The sequence below is a fragment of the Castor canadensis genome, chromosome 18 (genome assembly GCF_047511655.1).
Source record: "Castor canadensis chromosome 18, mCasCan1.hap1v2, whole genome shotgun sequence".
Lineage (NCBI taxonomy): Eukaryota > Metazoa > Chordata > Mammalia > Rodentia > Castoridae > Castor > Castor canadensis.
Window position 1 is genome coordinate 46,529,443 of NC_133403.1, and position 5,861 is coordinate 46,535,303.

General features: G+C 52.0%; 1 protein-coding gene and 1 non-coding gene across 2 annotated transcripts in view; one reads left to right on the top strand and one right to left on the bottom strand.

Moving 5' to 3' along the window:
• Mmp17 (matrix metallopeptidase 17) overlaps positions 1-2,879 on the top strand; it is a 39,262-nt gene extending 36,383 nt beyond the window's left edge. The window contains exon 11 of the transcript XR_012443399.1: positions 2,507-2,879. The gene's annotated coding sequence lies outside the window, so the exon portion shown is untranslated. The remainder of the gene's footprint in view (positions 1-2,506) is intronic.
• A 959-nt stretch (positions 2,880-3,838) lies between these two features.
• LOC141419106 (small nucleolar RNA SNORA51) lies at positions 3,839-3,970 on the bottom strand. Its single transcript, XR_012443770.1, has one exon. It is a non-coding gene; the product is annotated as a small nucleolar RNA SNORA51 (small nucleolar RNA).
• Between the last annotated feature and the right edge of the window lie 1,891 nt (positions 3,971-5,861).

Below are 5,861 nucleotides of genomic sequence, written 5' to 3' on the forward strand. Positions count from 1 at the left end.
TCCCCTCCACAGGGCTCCTTCCTCAACAACAAACCCTGTGCTGGCGTTTGAGCTGGCTCTCTGCCTCTTCCATGCCTCTTTCCTTCCTAAAGCTAGTAACACACCCTGGGCTCTTCTGGTTGCACGTGTGTGCACACCACTCCTCTCCCCATGTTTCCTTGATGGACTTTCGGGCTGTGTCTAGGGCTAGACTATTAATGAATATAACCCTAGGCTGGGAGTGTGGCTCAAGTGGTAGAGTAAGCACTGAGTTCAACCCCCAGTACTGTCTAAATAAATAAATATCCCAATTGGTCTGGGCGTGGACCAGCAAGTGGGTCCAGAGCCCACCCAGAAGTGACGCTGGACTCACCTCCCTCGAGCCCTCAAGCTGCTACCACCCCAACCTCTGGGAGCCAGCAGGCAAATTCCCTCCCAGGCTGAGGACAGGAGCAGGACTGGCCCGTCCTCCAAGGCTCTCCTCCCTTCCAGCCTGGCTGCCTCCAGTTTTCTTCCCCAGCAGACACCTTCCTTTGTTTAACTGAGTGGCCTAAGTCCCTGGGATCCAGCCTGAGGCTCAAGGGAGCTTTTCAATCCCGCCCCCCCCAAAGCAAGATCAAGAGAGCAGGACCACATTTCAGCAGCCTTCCCAGGGCGGGGCTTGGCTGGAATTAGGTGGGGAAAGGGGGGGAGGCAGGTGTGGTTGGAACGGACGTTTTGTGTTCTACTTAATCCCCTGAGACTGTGCTCTGCCACAGGTCCTGTTTTCCACGCCCTGCTCTACCAGGGGCCTGGGCAGCACTAGCCACTGAACCCTTTGCTGACCTGCCGTGGATACATCCCCGCTTTCAGGGTGGGGAAGAGGGGTTGGGATGGGCGCCTCAGCCCAGCCAGCAGTGCTTTCAAAGCAGATCACCCCTGGGTCAATGAGGGCTGGGTAACTCCCAGGACAAAATGATCTCAAAACTGAAATGAGGGTGCAGCTGGCCCTTCACGGCCCTTTTCTTGATAGGCCCACCACGGATTGCGTCATGATTGTGGAATAAGGTTGGCACACTTTCTCACTAAAGGTCCTAAGTGGTAAAGACTTGGGGTTTCCTGGCCACTGGCCTTCTATTGCCTCCACTCACCCGGACTAGGTGAGATACCAAAGTGTCCCAGACTTCAGCAAATTCTGTCTGGGTCTCAATAAAACTTTACTTTCTAAAGCAGGCACTATCTATAATCCTAGCTACTCAGGGGGCAGAGATCAGGAGGATCGTGGTTTGAAACCAGCCCGGGCAAATAGTTGGAGAGACAAAGGGCTGGTAGTATAGGCCCTGAGTTCAAACCCCAGTACCGTAAAACAAAACAACTCCACCCCATTAAATAAAAGAACGCTCAATGGTAGAGCGCTTGCCTAACATATGGATTGGTTCCCGGCACTGCACACACACACACACACACACACACACACACACACACACACACTAAAGAAAGAAAGGAAGGGAAAAAAAGAAAAGAAAAAAGCACCCAAGCTCTTGAGTAGAAGCTTCTCCAGTAGGATGCACAAATGGCCAATAAACACAAGAAGTTACACACCATTAGCGACGGAAATGCAAATCAAAACCACAGTAAGATACTTCACGCCCATGGCTACTATTTTCAAAAGACACAGAGGGCTGGAGATACAGCTCAGAGCTAAAGTGCTTCCCTGGCAGGCGTTGAGGCCTTTGGTTCAGGCCCTACAATGCGATGAATAAAGACGAAAAGAAAATACCAGCATTGCTGAGGAAGAGGAGAAATGGGGACAGAAAATGGTGCAGGGGCCATGGAAGTGAGGCTGTTACCAACAGATGAATTATCCTGGGTGGGGAGGAGGCTCCAGCCAGGTACTGGGTAGAGCACTTGCCTAGCAAGCGGGAGGCCCCGAGTTCAATCCACAGTACCGCCACCGCCCCAATTTTTTTTTTCATATGATCCAGCAATCCCATTCCTGTCCACACATCCCAAAGAACGGAAAGCAGACTGTCAGCGTGGGGTTTTTGCACACCCATTTTCATAACACGGTTATTTATCTACTGGAAGTAACTGGAAAGTAGAGTGCACTCTCTCCACACAGAGGAATATTATTCAGCCTTAAAAAGAGATGAAACTCTGCCAGGCACTGGTGGCTTATGCCTGTAATCGTAGCTACTCAGGAGGCAGAGAGCAGGAGGACTACAGTTCAACACCAGCCTGAGCAAATATGTTGCTAGACCCTATCTAAAAAAACCCAAAAAGCCAGCACAATAAAGGGGCTGGTGGAGTGGCTCGAGCAGTAGAGCACCTGCTTAACAAGCATGAAGCCCTGAGTTCAAAAACCAGTACTGAAAGAAAGAAAGCGTTGCCTAGCACAGAGCAAGTGCCTGTGGTAGTTGTACTCTGTAAAGTTGCTGTGAACACTGAATTTACCAATGCTGAGCGACTGTTTCTGACCATTGCAAATTTAGTTGCCTGCTGCCGGTCAGTGTACAACCTTGTTTTGTGTTTCTTTTTCTTTCTGCAGTACTGGGGATTGAACCCAGGGCCTCCAGCATACTAGGCAAGTGTTCTACCACTTCAGCTAAGTCCCCAGCCCTTGTGTTATCAGCAAACGGTGTTCTCAGAAGATCTTGGTCCTTGTGCTCCAAATGGAAGACACCAAGCAGAGCACGTGGGTGGGGTGAAGCAGAATAGCTTTGTGGAGGGAAGGGGAGTCACCCATCCTGCCAGGTGAGAGAAGGGAGGAAGAAGGGCCAGGGTCTCATATTTGAACTTGGAGGTGGGGAGACGTTTATGTTATCACCTGGCTCCTCTCACCTGTGGGCTAGGGGAGGAGCCCTTGAGCCAAGAGGGGGAGTGGCCACAGACTATTCCGAACCTAGCCTGCCTTACTTGTGTTTTTCCTTTCCCGAGTAATTAATCAATTAAAGTTGTTACTAAAATTGTATGTAATTAAGCCATGTGTGTTTTCTTTTTTCAGTGCTGGGGATCAAACCCAGGGCCTGGTAACTTGCAAGGCAAATGTTCTCCCACAGAGCTGTATCCCCAGTCCTGTGTTTGCTGGGAGAGGGTAAAAGAAAAAATCAATGCAGATGCTTTCTTCCCTAGTTGGGCCCATGACTTTCAAATGCAAATCCCATTTTGCCATCCCACCCTGTCCTGACTTCTTACCAGGATCTTAGCCAGGTGGCCCAGGCCTGGCAGTTGGGTGGGCTCCTGAGGGCCTGGCTTGCTTCAGGCAGTCTTGGCCCTGACATCTGGATTCTTACCCATCTGTTCCTCAGTGTACAATTACCCTGCTTGGCCACTTTCTCCTGTTCACTGAAGTGAGAGGTCCCCAGGGCAGGGACTCTGTTTTCTGCTGTGGCAGTCCCTGCACTCAGTGCACAGTGTCTGCTTGCTTTAGGAATTCACTCTGGTTATTTAATTGTTTATATGAGGACCAAATGCGGATGTCTGGAATGCTGTGGCTGGCCACATGGCACCTACACCAGTGCTGGGCCAGGAGACCTCTGTCCCTTCCAGCCCTGGTGAACTGAACTCTGGCTCCAGTCCAGGTAGAGAACCCTGTGCTGTGGAGCTTGCTGTATGGACTAAGTGAGGTGAAGGGCTCGGGGTGCAGCCCATGGGTTCCTCTCAGAGTCAGGCCACAGCGGGTTGGACTGCCTTGGCAGCCAGGAGGTCCTGGCCCGAGAGCCTGTGGCTGCAGCTGTGTTTCCCTATTACTGAAGGCTGTAATCAAGCATTTTAGAGGGAAGTGATTGCAAGTAACTAGTACATAATAGCCTCCTCCTCACCTCCAGTACTGTTCTCCCAAAGCTATACTGTTGACACCTTTTTTTTTTTTCCTCCCACCCCATGTCTTCCCATTCACAATACAGATCAGGCTTAGGGCCTGGGCTGAGGTGTACATGGGGTGGGTTTACTTTCCCTTCTCTTTCTGTACAGTCAGTTTAAGAACACAGCCCGTGGTGAGTACCAGTAGCAATTGACAGCTTCTTATATGAGTGAGAATTCTGGCTGTTTGTCTTGCTGGCTGTGTGACTTTGGGCATATTACCTAACTTGTCTGGGCTTCAGTTTTCTCCTCTGTAAAATGGGGTATAATAGCAAGTTCCTCATGGAATCATCTTGTGGGATAACTCAATTAATATCTGGCTGGGTACTGCTGATTTACGACTGTAATCCTAGCTACTCAGGAGGATTAAGGGTCAAAGCCTGCCCTGGGCAAATAGTTCTGTGAAATCCTACCTTGGGGAAAAAAAACCCATCACAAAAAAAAAGGGCTGGCAGAGTGGCTCAAGGGTTAGATCCTGATTTCAAACCCTGGTATTGCAAAAATAAATAAATAAATAAATATACAAAATCAATTATCTGGAAAGAAAAAAAATCTGCAGAGAAATAGAAAAACAGCAATGCTCTTGGATTATAAAATAAAACTATAGTAATATAAAAAATATTACCTAACCTGTGAAAAGGGATGGGTTACCTGCCATTCTGCTTATAAAAGTGCATATAAGGCGTCAGGTCCAGAATTCACACACCCTGTGGTTACAGGTCACTTAAAACTACAGATACTAGCGTAGTATGCTCTTCTGCACATTTTTTTTTAAATGCTGGGTATCAAGCCCAGGGCCTGGCACTTGCAGGCAAGTACTCTGTTGCTGAGTTACATTTCCAGCTGTTTTTGCTTTTTTTGGAGACATGCAGCCCAGGCTGTCCTTGAACTTAAGATCCTCATGTCTCAGGCTCCCAAGTGCCAGGATTACAGACATACACACACCACCACTCCTGGTCCTGTTCTGCGTCTTGCCTCCACTTAATTATACGGTTCGGAGAACATTACGCTTGAGCAAGTAGATGTTTAACTCTGTGTCTATCTATGACCTGTTTATCATGCCATGGGACAGGCACGCCATACGTGGTCTATCTTTTCCTTTCTGGCAGACTTGGGGCTCTTTCCTAGGTTTCAGTGCAAACTTTTTGGCTGGCGATTTGGCATTGTGGAACGTATCTTAATCTCGGAGCTGGGGATGGAACCCAGCACGCGTTCTACCGCTGAGTTACATTGGAATTCATACGCATATCCTGTAGGGCGGCCATTCTCATTCTACCCAGTCTCCAGTCCTAAGGTCCATCTGTCACGTCCCACGTATTCAGCGACTTGTAAAGAGCAAACAAGCGACCCGGGCAGCCACCGGACAGCAAAGACAGACTGGAAAGACAGGAAGAAAGCCTCAGGGCAGGGCGACCCCCGCACACACCCCAGCAGGCTGGGCTATCCTCCTCCACCCGGGCCCCGCCTAACGCAACGGACACGCCCACCACAAACCCCGCCCAACGAAGACCACGCCCACCCGATAAGGCCCGCCCCGCTGATGACTCCACCACCTACGAGGCTTCGGGCTCCTTCAGGGTCCGCCCCACCAAGCCCCGCCCACCACCAGTTCTACCACCCACGAGGTCCTGGCCCCGCCCCCTAAAGACCCCGCCCCCTCCAGACCCCGCCCCCGCGCAGTGCGGCTGCGCCGGCGTCTCAGGCTCAGAGGCCCTGGCGCCGCGGCTCTTTTGTTTCCCCGCCAGGGCCGGAGCTGTAACCGCAGCCTGTGCGGGGTTGAAGCTGGAAGTCGGTTCGGAGTCGGCGTCCGGTCGGAGCCACAGTCGCAGTCGGAGTGGGTTCGGATTGTCAGCGTCGCGAGGCCGCCGCCGCGGACGCCGAGGGAGCGCGCCGCCAGGCCCGCGGGCCCGTGGGGCTGGGACCCGGCCCGGGCCTGCCCGATGGGGCGCGCGGCCCCGGCCATGAACCCGCGTCCGGCCCCGCGCCCCCGGCCCCGCGCGCCCGGCCCGCCCGCCGCCCGCGTCTCTGCCTGAGTCCCGCGC